The sequence below is a fragment of the Orcinus orca genome, chromosome 2 (assembly GCF_937001465.1).
Source record: "Orcinus orca chromosome 2, mOrcOrc1.1, whole genome shotgun sequence".
Lineage (NCBI taxonomy): Eukaryota > Metazoa > Chordata > Mammalia > Artiodactyla > Delphinidae > Orcinus > Orcinus orca.
Window position 1 is genome coordinate 167,946,240 of NC_064560.1, and position 18,154 is coordinate 167,964,393.

An 18,154-nucleotide genomic window follows, 5' to 3' on the forward strand; every position below is an offset into this window, starting at 1 on the left:
ATCAATGTATAAGGGCTCCAGTTTCTCCACATGAACCTTTATTGTCCATCTTGTAGCCATCCTAGTTGGTGTGAAGTGTTATTTCATTATGGTTTTGATTTTAATAAATCTAGAGACTGTCACACAGAGTGAAGTAAGCCAGAAAGAGAAAAACAAATATCGTATATTAACGTATATATGTGGAGCCTAGAAAAATGGTACAGATGAACCGGTTTTCAGGGCAGAAATAGAGACACAGATGTAGAGAACAAATGTATGGACACCAAGCGGGGAAAGTGGGGAGGGGGTGGGTGGGTGGGTGGGATGAAATGGGAGATTGGGATTGACATATATACACTGACGTGTATAAAATGAATAACTAATGAGAACCTGCTGTATAAAAAAATACATAAAATAAAATTTTTAAACTTTTTTTTTTTTTACAAAATAGAATTTATTAATTTTTACAAGGAAATGTTGCTGATAGATCACGCTAACCCTTCCTCATCACTGAAACTCTCAGCTTGGTCTCAATTCTCATGGTTAGACCACATCATGTATTGCATTGTTTTCCCTGGTTATGATCTGTGGCACCCTCATGAATGGGATTAGTGCCTGTATTAAGGAGACCCCAGAGAGCTCTCTTGCTCCTTCCACCGCCTGAGGATGCGATGAGAAAGCAGCAGTCTGAATTCCAGAAGAGGTTCCTCACCAGAACCCGACCATGATAGCACCCTGATCTTGGACTTCCTAGCCTCCAGAACTGTGAAAAATAACTTTCTGTTATAAGCCACCCCGTTAATGGACTTGATTACAGCAGCCCTAACAGACTCAAACACTGACCTTCCAAGGGAAGAAGTAGTGGTCCTGCTCTAGACTCAGGTTCTCCTTTTCCTCAAGAAGCTATATTTTGGAGTCCTTTTTTTTCTTTTTCTTTTTTTTCCCACTGAGTCCCAGGTGCCTGTCTTTGATATGTTTTCATCAACTCACCACTCTCTTCTTTTGTTCACTGCCTTCTCTCCTTTCACTCTTTCCCACTCCCACCCACCCATCCCAACAGCCCAGCCCAGTGGTACTGATCCAGTTCTGAGACTCTAAAGCCTCCTTTCTATCACCACCAGCCAAAAGAACCACATGAGGCCTCTTTGTCCAGCAGACTCTGATATAATTATCAGATGTTCCAACAATCTCATTTCAAATATTCTGTTCCACTGTTGCCTTAAATATACTTTACTGACAAGGTTTTTAGGTTGGGAAAATTTGGCCACCCTAATTGCAATGCAATATCGGAGTAAAGAAATGAAAGATCTTCGACTGGATGTGAGAAAGCTCCATTGGCCACATTGTTCTGGTGCACAACCGTTCCGTATTTTTACTTAGTCTACCTGAAAGGCCACCGTCTGACCACGAGAACATCCATGTAGGCATCTGGAGCAAAGAGACCTTTTCACTAAGTGTGACACTGAAATTGTCCAGGAGCCCCCAGCCCCTCTTTATCAGCAACAGCGGTTTTTACAGGGCACCCTTATTACCCGGGGTGTTATATCTGCAATAATAAAGACTGCCTTGGATCTTTTCCTTCCTTAATGTCTGAACAGACCTCGTTGTATATATTTAGAGCCACGGCCCAGGCCTATTACATCTGTAATGAGTGGGATGACTTAAAACAGCACCTTTCACCCCAGGATCTGGAAGCCTTTAACAGCTTCAAGTCCACACTTCCACACACAAGCACTTTAGGGAAGGACAGACAATAGACAGGAACTTCTGGTGATTGTCCTGTCAGGGAGAAGGGAGAGAAAAAGAAGATGGTATGCACTGGCAGTGTAAGCCTTTCTCCTCCAGCCACTGTGATTTAAAGCTCGAGTGTCCAGTGTACACTTTCTACAGCATAGGTATAATCAATACTTTTCACTTACCTAATCTTTCATTAGAAGTGCTTTACTCATCGATTGCTAGGAGGAAATATGGTGATAAAGGATGATTATTTTTCTAACTAAAGCACAGGAACTTGCTCTTTCTGGTGAGTCACTAGGAGAGTAAGATAAAGTGTCCAGGGTACAAACGGCAGCCTCTTGTTTTCGTGTGGCCCGATATTTGTTCATATCCCTACTTCATTTACTTCTCAAGGAAACAGGCTGTATTCCCATACTCATCCCAACTCACTCATAGGTAATGCCGGAACTCCAGGACTTTAACCCATAGGAACTTGCCTTGATGTTTTTCTTTCTGAAGATTTAGGTAATTATTTTATATTTCTCCAACTTAAGCTTTCAGAGAAAGAGAGCTTATCTTATCTTTTTGTTGGCTAGGGTGGGAAGCTCAGAAAGAAAAGGAGAGGAACTAGCATTTGAGTGGCCTCAGGCACTGTACTGGTCACTTTGTATATATTATCTCATGAAACTAAAAGAAAACCCAATTCATATGTGACATGTCTGCTGAGACAAGCAATTCTGGTGAGCTTGCTATCTTAGGATGTTTATCACCGGGACTTCCCTGGTGGTCCAGTGGTTAAGAATCTGCCTGCCAATGCAGGGGACACAGGTTCGAGCCCTGGTCCGGGAAGATCCCACATGCCGCGGAGCAACTAAGCCCGTGCGCCACGACTACTGAGCCTGCGCTCTACAGCCCACGAGTCACAACTACTGAAGCCCGCGCACCTAGAACCTGTGCTCTGCAACAAGAGAAGCCACCGTGTTGAGAAGCCCGCACACCACCACGAAGAGTAGCCCCGGCTCTCAGCAACTGGAGAAAGCCTGCATGCAGCAATGAAGACCCAACACAGCCAAAAATACATAAGTAAATAAATTTTTTTAAAAAGTTGGTGGCGCAGTGATTGAGAGTCCTTCTGCCGATGCAGGGGACACGGATTCGTGCCCCGGTCCGGGAGGATCCCACATGCCACAGAGCGGCTGGGCCCGTGAGCCATGGCCGCTGAGCCTGCGCGTCCAGAACCTGTGCTCCGCAACAGGAGAGGCCACAACAGTGAGAGCCCTGCGTACCGCAAAAAAAAAAAAAAGTTACCTTTAAAAAAAAAAGAATGTTTATCATTTGTTCTGCTGGCCAGTAGCTGTTTGTATGCTATCATGGCTTTAACCCTGATACCCACCAGGACCTATTCTATGACATCTTGTCTTTCCTTTTAAACTGTGGCTCTGGTACATTAACAAACCCGAATTGCACATTCTTCCCTCTTGTAAGCTGCTATTCAGGGTCGAGCTTAGCATTAAACAACTTTCTTTCTCTCTTTTTTAAAGTTTCTTTTCTTTCTTCCTTTGTTATGAGAAAAACTTACTTATGCTCTTTTAAAATTGTCGATCATGACATCATAATAAAATATTTGGTTTCATCATTTTGGCTCAATCTAATAAATATAATTTCTATTTAAATTTAAATTATTTTGATTCTCAGATTTTATTTTTTAAAAACTTGTAGTCTCTGCCTGCCCCCCCCCACCCCAGGCAGTCCAGCCCTTGTTTTTTTTCCCTGCCATTCAAAAGACCATTACATGATTCTCCTGCCCAATTCTATCTCTCTCTTCACAAGTTCTGGAGTCAGACCGACTGAATTTGTACCTCACCCCCAAAACTTCTGAGCTGTGCGACCTTGGGCACACATTCCCTCACTTTCCCTATCTGACAACACTTATTGGGTTATTACCGGGATTAAATGACTTGGTGGTGTCTGCCCTGTCCCCAGGATCCCCCCTGCTTGGGTTGACTGTGTACATAGATGACAGACCAGTTTGTCTCAGCCTGGCCGTACCTTACCTCTGAAGTTTCTCTGGTTCCCTCACCCTGTGCCTTGGCATTTGAGGGCCTTCCAGTTATAAATATCCTTATATTATGCAAACCTTTAGGCAAAAAGCAACTTTCTGCATATTATTTCATATTTTTAATAGTTTATCTTTCTGGCTAGGTCATCCAGCATGTAAGAAGTATTGAGCAACATCACTATTAAATTGTCATAGTTGGTGTTATTTTGTATTTTCTGAGGTCTAGAGCTTGCTGATTGCTTTTGATCAGGCCTTTTTCTCCCTTGGGGAAATTTAGTTTCCCTTTGTTCGCTTATTTATAGCTCTGCAGTGGGCATGGTTTGGAGCCTTGGTTTTTATTGCTTCAATTGCTCTACAGTAATTGACACACGATACACATTCCAGGTCCCATGTTCCATTTACATATGGACACACACTACTCGATGACTCAAACAGACTATAATGAATCCCCTTTATTCTGGGATATCTTTGAGATTCTGGCTTACTGTGTGGGTCTGTTCTCCTTAAACACGGGACTGACAGCATTGAGGATTGGAAACAACTGACCTTTTATTTCCTTTGGCATTTCATCACCATGGGTGCATCCCAATCTAATTATATGTTGATTTGTAATCAACAGAGGCTTCCTCTCATTTAATTTTCTGCTGACTTTATTTTCTCCCTGTTTGGAAACCTCCAGGATTATTATATCAATTTCAATTTCTTAAACAGGTTTCCTTTCACGATGGCCTGCTTCCAATCCCTTATTTTGCTATTCAGTTACTCTGTCAACCCATGTTATCTGTTTAAAAAAACAAAAAACAAAACCAAACAAAATGCTGATCTGTTGGTGGGCTCTGTGCTGCCATCTAAAATGTTATGGAAAGAACTATTTATGTTGTTATAATGTTGTTATGAATTAGCTCAGTGGCCCACATCTCTCTGTACATGAGATGCACTTGACCTTAGAAGAAAAAAAAAAAAATCTGAACCAGAATCCTCATTGAAGTCTGATTTGGCTACAATAAGAATTCATCAAAAACACAGAAGCTGCATTTCCTAGGAAATGGAGGCTTTTTCCTGTATTTGAGAGTGGTAAAGGATATGCCCAAGAACTTGGAACAGATACAGCACTGGCAGACAAACAAAAGATCTGCAGGGCAGAACTTCCTTTTTATTCCCTGAGCTCTCTCTCCCATTGTCTCAGAGAAGATGGGGCAAATACCCAGAGAGAAGCTGCTTCAGTATTGTCTTTTATTGATATGCTGCTTGTGTTCAGTGATTCCTCTGGCCCATAGTGTCTGCTGGACAGTTGGAGGCTTTTTGAAACCACTGTATTGTTAGAGAATAATTAGGGTGAATGAAGCAGGGGGTAGAGGTTAACAACAATTCTTTGTTGCAAGCAATTGCTTGTCTTGGCATCAGTATTGGTAACAAGGCCAATCTACTGGAAGGGATGGAAACAAAAGATGGAAAGGTTGCGGTTGGTTTGTCTAATCCATCCAGCAAATCCACCCATGCATGGCCATTGTGCCCTGTGAGCTCTCTGGAAATGCCTTTGGTCACACTGCATTCCAAGCCACTGGGTGGGTGATCTCCAGGCAGTCTTGTACATGGATTTCCTAAAATGCTTCCCGTAGCAAAAAAAGGGGACGCACAGGTGTTGCCTTGGCAATTAATCAGCATACTTCATAAAGAAAATAATCTTCTAACATTTGGGTAGATGAATGTCCTAACACAAAAGAGCTGAGATGTGTCGAATGACACCAAGGTGAAGACACCTGGGCAAAACCATGACCTCCGTCCTCACTTTCTCCTCCATCCCCTCTAGGCCAGTCAGGCCCGGTCCTGGTCGTAGGGGTCTTAATCCCACTTGTATTGTGATCTCAAGGGGCCCCAGCCAGGATAGGGTCCAGCAAACTGGGGTGGCTACAAAGTTAATGCTTCTAAGAAAGTAGTTCTTACTGAAAGGCTTTACAAACTGGTTGCCTATCTCCCTTTGCCCGTTTGGGGAACTGGTGCTGCTGCTATGTTCTGAGTCAAGTCGCCGTCCAGCTGTGGTTGATCAGATACCTGATGTATTTAATAATACATGGCAGGGTGCCTTGCATGGGGGACCTAGGTTCCTACTTGAAGCCCATTGTTCAGATTTTATAGCATTCGTGTGATTTACTAGTGTGTGAAGCTTCTTACATCCTTCTCCCAAATCAGCTTTCCGCCAAGGGTTCCCAGTCACAGAGGGGTGTGCCTCAAATACTTGACTCAAATTGTGCAACAAAAGTTACCCCATGTATCTTCCTGTTGCTTATCAAGAAGAACAGAGACATAGAGGCAGTTTGGAAGCCTATGGAGGCATCTCTCCAAGGAGATTTTTGGTGTTAGACACATCTCCCCAAAAGGTGAATTCCTGCTCTCGCATATGAAATAGGGGTTTAATTCCACAGTCTGATTTAGACCAATGATTATTTACATATGAAATCCCAAACCGGGAACATTCAAGATCGATACTAAGCTCTGAGCAATGGGGCGGAGATGATGTTTACCTATGTGTTATTTTAAGCATGTATCTACTCTCCTGGGTCTGTGTGTGTGAGCAGTGGTGGATGTCAGGGCGTGGGTGGGGGAGGGGAGGTGGTATGGGGCGTTCCGGTGAGGGGACAGCAGTGTGCTTATTTTCAGTATGTCAGCTGTTCTGGGAAACCGCCAAAATGAATGAGCTACCACAAGCCTTCAGGCTTGTTAAAAGCCAAGGAGAGGCTAGGCCCCTCCTTTTAAAAGGCTCTGTGGAATTTAAGACTTAAAATTTCATGTGTGTTTGGTTTGGGGCAAATGTGAAATCCCTGAACTTTCCCCAGGAAAATGTTAGCTCCCAGAAACACACAGTGGGTCCTAACTCTCTGGACAGAAGTGTGTCTTGAGGGAGAAAAAAGAATCCAGCACGTTTCCGTTTAGCCTCCTGGCTCTGTTTGGCCAGCAGAGAAAGATTGATGAGAACCCTGATTAGATCTGTCTCCATGGCCTCCAGCGGAGTATTGGAAAGGCCTGAAAAAATCCTTTTGATACAGGGGGTAGAAGTTCCAGTAGATGGGGGAAGGGAAAGGACTAATCTTCCTGGCCCAAATGTGCCAGGATGTACACAGACATAGCAGCTGGGGAGACTGGGGAGAATGAGCAAAAGCTGAGCATTTTTACAGGACTGGGCAGTGACATCCTCCTAAGGGAGAGGGAATCTGGAATAAGGTGCTTCCATACGGGAAGAAGAGCCTGGAAACCTAGTGTGGTTGTGATTTCTGAAACAGAAATCAACGGCTGGGTTTTTCTAGGCATGAGTTGTATCCTCTATTGGCAATCATGTTCCAAACCGGGCCTCTCTGCCGTGTGACTTCAGTCTGATGTTCACATCGTGAAAACTCCAGGCTGTTTTTGCCGTCCTCCCTGCTAATGTTGACATTGGTAGGGAGAGAGGAAATCTGGATAAATAGAACTCTTTTCTTGGCGTTGTTAAATATATTACTAAAAAGAGCAAAGGGTGTTTTCGGAGCTAAATGGAAGCAAAGTCTTTCTTTGGAACTTTGAAAGCCCAGGTAGGTGGCTGGGTAAGCATTTCTCGCAGCCTGTTTGTTTTAGCCCATGGTGGTTTCTGAGCAGCTTTAAGAGATCCTGTAGAGGGCACAAACACACCCATTCCACAGCGGCCCCCTCGCCTCAGGCTGTCTTTTGTATCCTGTGACTGAAAACTTACACAGCTTTTAGGACTTTGCTGAAGATTGCATTGTAGCTAGTCTGCCATGAGCTTTGAATTTTGTTGGAATTTCACTGTCAAAAGCAGAACAGCCTTTTCATCTTTGAACTGGGAGGAGTGGTTTAGTTTGCCCCTTACTTTTTGCATGTTCAGAAACTGAAATTGAGAACCTTAAGCAACTCGCCTGAAGTTACACAGTTAAGTGAGTACGGGAACAGAAATGAAAAGCTCTTAAGTTTCCTGATGTCTGGTTTATTATCACAAGGAAAGCTCTGCCCACAAGAAGGAAATTTCAGTTCAGATTCTCTATAACTTTAAGAACATAGACGAATATATCAATTTCAGTAGAAACAGCTGATCAAGATAGCCTTATTCTCAAGGGAATGTAATTTTAAGGAGATATATTTGGAGTAACCGGATTTTAAACTATATTGCTAATTCTTCTCTAGTGTAGTGGAGGAGGCTATTTTCCAGTGCTTCATGAACTATTTAAACATTTCCTTATTTAATACTTTTTTTAACCGTAAAAGCACTTAGTTGAGAATAAACACAAGTTGGTTATACAAGCCCTTCACACGGAGGGCTCCATACATATGGGCGATGCCGTAAACCAAAGAAGGGTATAACAGAGTGGGGAAATGGTCTCCACAGTGCTTTATCGTGGACAAAATGCCTTCACATACATTATCAAACTGATCCTCGGGACAGTTTTGTGAAAGTAGGGAGAATAGACATAAGTACAGCTGTTTTCCAGAAAACAAAACCAAAGCTCAGCGATACAGAGTGACTCACCCAGCACAGGTAGGTGCTGAGTTGGGACTCAAACTCAGGTTCTCACTCTAAGCCCGCAACTCGTTTCATTACCTCCTGGTGCATTAGTTACACAGGTGATAACGCCTTACGGAGCAATCCCTGTTTTCTTTTCTCTAGGACAGAAACTGCAGTGGCTACAGTTTCCCTGCCCAGGTGCAGGTGGTTTCACTTCCTGGTTTGCATTATTCTCTTCGTGGTATTTACCTTACATGGAGGGACTAGGGCTTTTAAAAATCATTCAAATGGGTTTTTGAGGTTATATTTATTTCTCCTTCACATCCTAAACTTCGGACGTGATGCTCTCTGGCTTTCCATTCAGATGAGAAAAGGACTATTGTGATTGTTGGTGGTCCCTCCCCAGGATGCCAGCATAAATGAAGGATGTTCTTTTTAAGAAAGAAAAAAATGCAATTTAGCAAGGTTCTTGACTCTCTTTTAACACAGTATCTATTTTTAAAGATGTTATTTGTTTTCATGTGTAACACTAGGTGGCAGAATAACTACACCACAAAGCACGATATCCTTTGTTTCTTGCTACTCTCGGAGCAGGGACTCGAATAGTGAGGCATAAACCATCTGTCGCTGCATGAGATTGGACCAACCAACCTGGCCAATATTTTCTTGACAGGGAGCTGGCTGCAGTGATTCTAAAACATATGCTTCCAACATACTGTCTGTAAGGTTTCCCTCTTTCTTTTTTTTTCCAGCTCCCCAGCATTTTACTTTTTCTGCCCCATTGCATCCATGTAGACAAGGCCTGCAGGCAGCTGCTTTGAAATGGCAGATCTGGACGGATGCACCCAGTGGCGCTGGCACTCTTGCCCCTGTGTGCCAGTGGGTCATGGAGGTCTGGAGAAAAGGCACCTGAGCCCTTGTCCTGAGTGGCGTCAGCGGCTGTGGCCAAGGGCCAGCAGTGGCCAAGCTGGGCCAGCTTGAAAATGCTGCCCTCACTAACTCAGGTATACAGAAGGGTTTTTGTTTTGAAAGAGCAGCCTGATTGTGGTTCAGCTCTTCAGCTGGTTTAGAAACACTGTTGCGTGGTCTGTGGGACATTGCCTCCAGTTTTTTTCCTTAATGGTTTGCCAGTGTCTCAGCACTCCCAAAGTGTCTGTTGCTCTAGATGCCTCACATGCCACAGGACACACTAAGCTAAACGAAGCTGCAGCACCGGTTTTGTCCTTTCATGTTGTAAAGAGGATGAGCTTGGGGTACAGAAATACCTCTTTGTGTTTTTGCTGAAAAAGAAAAGAATATCATTAAAACAAAACAATACATACCTAAGTCTAGTGATAATACTCTGTGAATACCCTACCTTAAGACACTCCAGTAAAACCAAGTCTGAATGTATAAAATTGATGAAGCAGAAAGATTTTATTTTAATTATAAAAGCATTCTTTACTTTACAACTGGAACCACAGTCGGATTTTATTAAATAGCAAGTTCCTGATGTGAATTGTAAATGATTCCATTTACAAAAGTGAAGAAGAAAAGTATTCAAACCTTGACTTTTTAGGAACCCACTTGTTGCACGAAACAAAGAGCAACTGGACTATAGTCTACCCACGTACTTTCACCGTACCCTGCTCTACTTTCCAGCTGGGAATCTCAGGGTTTTTTTTTTTTTAGTTGATAGCTGAGGGTGCTGGTAATATCCTAATTTTTCAGAGAAGGCACTGGTGACATGAAGGCTCCTTGTTAAAGTGACCCAGGTGTGAGTCACAGTAATCAGGGGAAGCCTGTAGCTTAGGGATATGGACGTTTTGTATATTTGTTTGCCTGCCAGAGCTGCCATTCTTTCATAAAGAATAAACTGTATGACTTTTGAGAATACCTGAAACAACATATAAATCAGACCAAGGATATCAATCACAGGCCACTACCATAGGGATGCTTTGAAGCTAGAAGAGGGTTGTGAGACCTTCTTGTTTGTTAAGAATGAAATGTCATAAAAATTCCAAAGCAGGACTCAGATTTCCAGGGGGAAGGGACCTCTTTATTGTTTCCTCTAATAGCTGCTTTGGTGCTTTAGTGAATAAATGTGTTGCTCAAAATAACCCTAGATGCAGTCTCAGAACTATAGCCTGGCTTTGCTCCCACTTCTGAATTATTTATTTATGATAGTTTTGCTGTTTTCGTCACTCCTCGCTACCCCCTCTCCCCCCATAGTTTGTCTTGCCTTTATTCTCACACCCACTAATTAATTGATATCTTCTGCTCTTAGGACTACAGCAAATGTGTCTCCGTGTTTATGTGGATCCTCGCTAAGCAGGCCATGCTTTTAAGTTTCTGGAATAGAACAGTGGTAAAAATAAGTCACAGCTTGTTTCCATATTTGCTTCTGAGTCAAGACACTTAATTTTCTCATTATAATGCCCAAGGTATAGAGCTATAGAGTTTACTTTTAAGAGAAACAACCCAAATTCAGTCAAATCCTTTAATTAGATGTTTTCAAATCTTACAGAATTCTCTGGATTTATATTTACAAAATGAAAAAACACGGTGGTCATGGTTTTATTATTTCTGTCCATAGGGAGAAAAACCTTACCCAAAATAGGCCAAATCTTCTCCCAGATTCGCTGGCAACAGGCGTTTGGGGTGTTGCCCAAAGTTGCTCATAACCTTAGGATGAGCAGCATTCACTGAGGGCCTTAGACCTACATTAAAATGACATCTCAAAACCAGAGACCTGAGGGGCTGGGATCTAACAGTAAAAAAGCAGGGGAGTAGAGCTGAGGAGTAGGGGGCATTCACAGGAAGGGAGAGAATATTGGCAAAACAAGATGGGAGAGGTGAGCTGGGGGCCCAGCCCCAGTGCAGTGGCAGGACTGTAGCAAAGTGCGACCAGAGGTTCTGGCACCTCCCCCGTCATGGACACAAGCCAGAGATATCAGTTTCCCTTGGTTTTCAGCATAAAAAAGCCAGCTAATGTTCTTGAGTGTCAGTTTATTGAGCTCTCCAGTGCAGCCTCATAACTTACATTAATTGCGAGGAAAATGCTTCCAGAGAAAAGAGAGATGCGGCACAAAACAAGTTTGTCTTTGACTAGTTGTCACAGCCCTGCTGTTTGGAGTCATTGACAAGTCCTTGGTTCTTGTATGACAGACCCTGAATAAAAGAAGTGATTCATCTTCTCTCTGTTGCACCTTTCAAGGAGGACATTTTTTTCTTTCTTAAAGACAGATTTTGTTTATGGACTTAACATCACTGGCAGTGGCCAGTGGGCTCAGAATCTTTGCAAGGTGTAATTTACTATTGTGCTCCTCCCTCCTAAGTTTGTGCACCTCAGAAGCTCCATCCCATTAAAATTCCTTCTTAAAAGCATAAGGTGAAAGAGCCCAGCGTGTGTTGTTTTTTTGAAGGGGAGTGTAGCTACAGAAGGGGAGAGGGCCCCGGCTTTTTCTCTTTTAAATGCTAGTAAATAGCTTAAAACCTGTTGAAGCTTTTGGAGGAATGTGGAAGCGTTGTCATTTGGCTCTAATGTTTAGGAAAACAAAATAAAGGAAATAGTTTTAAGAAGAGACTTTCCTGTGATGGGCTCTATTCTCTGAAGTGTCCTGTAAGTGTCACACCTGTTCCTCCACGTACACAAGCTAACCTAAGTTGCCTCCTTGTCTGCCGCGCCCAGCCACTTTGCTCCTTGCCGTACTGAATTCTTTTCAGACTTTAGTTCTGTACTTTGGCAGCTCAGCCCTTATAAAAGTGTGAGATACTGTTTTGTTTTGTTTTTAAATGTATTTTATTTATTTATTTTTGGCTGCATTGGGTCTTCGTTGCTGTGTGCGGGCTTTCTCTAGTTGCTGCGAGCAGGGGCTACTCTTCGCTGTGGTGCATGGGCTTCGTGGGCTTCTCATTGTGGTGGCTTCTCTTGTTGTGGAGCACGGGTTCTAGGCGCGCGGGCTTCAGTAGTTGTGGCATGCGGGCTCAGTACTTGTGGCTCGCGGGCTCTAGAGCACAGGATCAGTAGTTGTGGCGCACGGGCTTAGTTGCTCTGCAGCATGTGGGATCTTCCTGGACCAGGGCTTGAACCTGTGTCCCCTGCACCGGCAGGCAGATTCTTAACCACTGTGCCACCAGGGAAGCCCTGAAATACAGTTTTTGACGGTGAGAAAGAATCATGTTGTTTAAAGATGAAATGCTAACACATTTATGTACAAATTCTCCATTTTCTAATGTTATAGGAAAACCACCAGTGTCTGTTGTGACCCAATGCAGTTCTTACTCAGCCATGTTATCTCGGATTCACGCACATAAAGATGGACCTGTCTGCCATTTGGAGACGCCTTCATAACCTGGAAGGTTCAGGAAGGAACTGGTTTTTATTGAGAATTCAAAAGGAGTGTCTTTCATAGCCAATAGCCTTCCTTTTTGAGACTCATTTCTAAGGGGTCTTTTGCAGCTTCTACAAAAGAGAAAGAGCTCAAATTCTTCTTTCTACAGCCTGAAGGAATTGAGTATACCTATAGCCAAGCAGCTAAAACTAGAAAACAGCAAAATACAGTGTAAAAAAAAGCATTGCTTATTGTATTTTAGCTGTGGACATTTTGAGCTTCAGAGAATGATTAGGTCCTGGTTTTCCTGGGAAATTGTCTGTGTATGGACTCAAATGTAGGGCTTGAGAAATGATATGATGGAGAAATAGGAGCCATATAAAATGCTGTGGATCTAGCTTGGATGTGTAGTTTTGAACTTACATTTAAATATGGTCCTATCTTAGCTTCTGGTAATTCAGTACACCCCCTCAGACCCAAAGCTTTTCTCCTGCTTCTCCTTCACCACTCCTCCTTTCATCTCTCTGTCTCACACACGTACACACACACACATATCTTTTGGCAAATAATGGAGAAATATACACAGTATTTTTAATGGGGTTATACTTAACTGTTTTGCAACTTGTTTCCTTTTATGTAAAAGCTGCAGAAAAATGTACTTCATTCTTTTATAACAGCTGCTTATGAAGTCATTTGATATATGCATACATATTATGTATGTTTTTAACCCATTTGTTATCGATGGACATTTAGATGGCTCCTAATTTTTCACTATTCCAATGAATGCTGCAGTGTTCTGTTCTTTTTCTATTAAAAAAGAATGTTTCTCATTGTAAATGTGGTCAAACTCTTCATTCACAAAGGCAGAAAAAAAGAAGAAAATAAAAATCACTTACTCATAATCCTCTATCTAACGTTCTGTTTTATTGATTTCATGCTCTTTTCAATGCACTTGTGTGAGTATTTATAAAGTTGATAGGATGCTATGTGTAGTTTTGGTCCAAGTTTTTCTACTTAACTGTTTACCTTCGGTATTTTCTCTTATTAAATCCTCTTTTGAACAAATTCTCTACATGATGTATTTTGTCTTTTTGAGTTGTCTGTTTAGGTCTTTTATCCATTTTTCTATTGGGATGTTAATGTGTGTTTTTATATTGATTTGTAAGGACTCTTTTTGTAGTAAGGTCATTAATCTTTTGTCTCTCATGTTTATTTCAGTTATTTTTCTTAGTTTTTCATTTACCTTTTAATTTTGTTTATGGAACCATTGATATATAAAAGTCTTACATTTTTGTGTAATCAAGTATATCAGTATTTTCCTTTATAGTTTCCTTTAGGCTTAAAAGGACCTTACAAGAAGCTGTAATGATAATAATAGACATGTTTTTCAGCACTTAGCTATCATGTCAGCAGTTTCATATGTATAAATTTATATATACTTACTCTTTATAACAAACCAGTGAGGTAGGTAATGCTATCTCTGTTTCACTGATGAGGAAATTAAGGCCCACAAAGTCATATAGATGGAAGTGGCATAAACCCAGCCCGTCTGGCCTGGGAGCCCACACTCTTCCCAACTTCACTGTATCACCATATGTTTCAAAGGGTATATTTATTTAGCCTCAAATACTCTGCTGAATCTTGCTGTGTCTCAACAATCACTAAAAACAAAGAAGTAAAACACCCATATTTTCTCCTAGTGTTTTGAATAGTTTAAATTATATTTAATTCTAGTTTGTCCGGATCTTACCTTGATGTGTAGTGTGAGCTGGGGCTCATATTTAATTTTTTCAATTAGTCAGTGTCCCCAGTGTGTTAGCACTCCTTTAAGAATTTGGAAAGGACTTGCCTTTTCCAAGAAACCTTTGTAATTAGTGCTACTTCATGCTGTTTCTTCAGTTATATTTCTTCAGAGTTGTTGGTTTCCTCAGCAGCTTTGGTCTATATAATTTTGTGGAATCTTATGTTGCTGCTAGATTAAAAGTATCATTAAAAGTATTAAAAGAGACTAACTCTTCCAGTTGTTTTTACTCTGTATATAAGAATAGGATAAGAGATACTTATCCTAGGGTCAGTGGACCCCTCTTCTCCCTGAGTTCTGGATATCTATGAACGTGGGTAAGAAAAAAAATTACATCTCCATTTTCACCAACCTTTTAATGAAATTGAGCATTTCTTCAATTTTGAATGTAGACAATAAACCATAGTCGTATTAGCAGAACCTGTGATTTTAAACTACAGATACTTAATATTACATTTCAATTGCTCCAAATACCTTGAAATATTCTTTACACTTATCACTACTTTGACGTTATAGTAATTATATTAGACCCACCACTAGATTTTGCTATTTAATGGATTAAGAAGCACATTTATTAATATTTTGTATATTCAAAAATTATTTTGAAAACTGGATTTCCATAAAATTGGTTTCCTTTGTTATCCTATGTATTTTATTTTATGCACTTGGAAACATTTTTCTGAGAAGGGGTCCATAGGTTTCGTCAAACCACCAAAGGGATCATGGCATAAACATTGTGAAGAGCCCTAGTCTGTTTAAATGCAAGGCATACCATTGAGCTTTACAAATACTCCTTAGTACTGAGTGATAAACAGGTGGTTTGGGAGGAGCTGGAAAACAGTCCAGCATATCCCTCTCTATTGTCTTGATTCTTCCACTTCTGGAAGTATTCTCTTTATCATCCTAAATAGAACTATTTCTTCTCTTCCCTCTCCTTCCCCCTTCCCCCTCCCTCCTTTTCACTTAGTACCGCTCATTTCTTCCCTATTCTCTTCCTTTTTCATTTCTCTTTCTCTTCCTCCTTCATTTGCCTCCTCCACCCTTTCTTTTTCTTCCTTTTCCTCTCTCTCCTCTCTAAAAATATTAATATCTTAAGGAGTTTGTGTTTCAGCTTGTTTCAAAAAATGTTTCCTCTTTTAGATCTAAGAATGAATTCAAAGACAGTGGGGAAAAGGAGTTGATAGAAAGAGTTAATAACATCAGCAAGAAGTTGAAAGCAAGACTTGCCAAAAATAAGTGTGAGGTAATTACCTGGAGATAATTAAGAATCGACCTTAAAGGGCACCTACCTGGTTTGTTTGACCCCTGGAAAGAGCCTCTGTCTCTTGGTTCTGGCCCCGTAAATCCAAGTCCTGCTTTCATATTTGACTTATCCAACTCCTTTGATAAATTGTTTGCCTCATAAGACAATCATTCACTTTTAATTTTCAAAGTACCCGAAGGGAGGGACCTGTTTTGAAAGAATGAGACAATTAGACTGTATTATTGATTTGCAGTCATTTCTTTGGGATCAGTTCAAAAGTGTACATATTTAAGGGGCAAAAGTTATCACACAGTTTTCCACTTAAAGTGGAACTTTTGATGCCTGGAATAAGTTAGTATTTAGTTTCTGAGATGCTCATGCCATGGTCTCACCTATCTGCTGAAATGTGATAGTGATTCATCTTAGTCATTGGTCATGGGTACCTACTGATACAATCTGTATGGCTATAGAATTTTTCCTCTTTTTCTTAAAGTAAGTTCTGTTTGGGATAATGCCATTTTTCTACACTAAAAACATTAGCTCGTCTTACAGCTAACATAAGCTGAAAATTTGAGGTGCCTGGGGGAGGGAAATAAGGCAGATGGATTGTTTACATGAGTGCTATAGTTTCACTTTTTATGCACCAGGTCACATTGGAAGAATTAATGCCCTGTAAGTTTGCCAATCAGATTGCTCCAGTCATCTCTAAACATTCCATTTGGTTTATTAGAATAATAAATACTGTGCAAAGAAAGTTCATTTGGATCCAGGATATTATACTGTGGTCAACCAAAGAAATATGTGCTACACCTTACCTCTGACTAGATTTGGTCAGGTGACACCCTGAGTTTGACAAATGGGTACAGATTTACCCTATTTGGGCATTGAATTTGAGGACTGGTCCCTGGAGTTATAGTTCATGTAACTGGAGTTATAGCATCATTGTTACCTGTCCTGGCCAGTGTTGGTTGCCATTTCGCTGGCCATTTCTATCATGTCCCTCACCATCTGATGTCTGCTAAGCATTCTCTGTGGAAAGGAGTAAGAAGCTTCTCTTCATCCTGCCAGGTCGATTTCGGTATCTGAAGTTACCCCCAGAAAAGATTTACCGAAAAGTCCATTTAAATGTTTCATCTGATTTGATGACTAGGACCCGGAATTCATTTCATTTTGGGAAGTCTCAGTTTTTACGTCTGGCTTTCAGATCCTTCTCCTCTTATTCAGGCTTGTTGCAGCTGTTTGCCAGAGATACCTCTGCTGCTCTCAGGGAAGTAGCTCTGTGAGTCACATGCTTTATCATTATACTTTGGTATTTTCTCTCAAGCTGCTTTCCTTATCTGTAGAGTCCCTCTTCTCTGAGGTTAGTTCCCAATCCTTCTATGTTTCTAAGGCCTGGGTCAAGGCCCATCTCCTTCACGAGCCTTTCCTACAGTCTTAATCCCAGTCTCTCTTGCTGCTGAACTTCTACAGATCTGACAGTTGGTGCAAGAAGTTAAACTTTGGGCACAGGAAGCGATCGAGTTGAGTCAGAGAAATTGAAGTCATCATCACATTGAAGTCATCGATTTAATTCTGGTTTTAGTCATATGAAGAGTACTAAAGAGATCGTAAGTAATCAGTATTTCTAAGAACAAAGTTCTTATTTTAACATTTTATTGCTGGGGATACAGGTTCTAGGGAAAAGTAATAAAATCTGAAATTGAAAAATAAATTACAAAATGACTGGTGTACTAATCAAATTAATTGCAGCATTACTTACGAAGGGAAAAACACCCTCAGTGTCTTAACAGTGGAAGAACGACTAGTTCCCTTAATACACTGTGCTTATATTAATTGATAACAATTTAAAATTAAATGATGATTTTGAAGACTTTGAATTGGTAAGAACTTTTGTATAATGGTAAGCAATAAAAGCAGAATATAAAATTATAAACATGTATATATGTATCAGGTTGGAGTGTGGATAAATGAAAACAGTTGACTTGTTAAGGTAGTGGGATTGGTAATTTTTTAACATTGTAACAGTATTATAAAATCCTAAAGTTTATTATATGAATATATTAGAGTTTTTATGTTTGTTTGCTTTTAAAATTTATTTTATTTATTTACTTTTGGCGGCTTTGGTTCTTTGTTGCTGTGCGTGGCTTTCTCTAGTTGCAGCGAGCGGGGTCTACTCTTCGTTGCAGTGCGCGGGCTTCTCACTGTGGTGGCTTCTCTTGTTATGGAGCACGGACTCTAGGTGCACGGGCTTCAGTAGTTGTGGCTTAGTTGCTCCGCGGCATGTGGGATCTTCCTGGACCAGGGCTCGAACCCGTGTCCCCTGCATTGGCAGGCACTTCTTAACCACTGCGCCAACAGGGAAGTCCCTGTGTATTTTTTTTTCAGATTTATTTATTTATGTATTTATTGACGTACAGTTGATTTACAATGTTGTGTTAGTTTCAGGTATACAACAAAGTGATTGAGATAGATATATATATATATATATGTTATATATCAAAATATACATGTATTTTTTAAAAAAAAACATGTCTTCTCTATCACTTGGAAAAGC

General features: G+C 40.9%; 1 protein-coding gene and 1 long non-coding RNA gene across 5 annotated transcripts in view; one reads left to right on the forward strand and one right to left on the reverse strand.

Moving 5' to 3' along the window:
* RAD51B (RAD51 paralog B) overlaps positions 1–18,154 on the forward strand; it is a 690,361-nt gene that overhangs the window by 395,658 nt on the left and 276,549 nt on the right. The gene's annotated exons all lie outside the window — the stretch shown is intronic.
* LOC125963692 (uncharacterized) lies at positions 12,034–17,290 on the reverse strand. The gene is made up of 3 exons (XR_007476046.1): positions 15,647–17,290; positions 13,168–13,363; positions 12,034–12,369 (listed from the first exon to the last, which is right to left on the reverse strand). It is a non-coding gene; the product is annotated as an uncharacterized LOC125963692 (long non-coding RNA).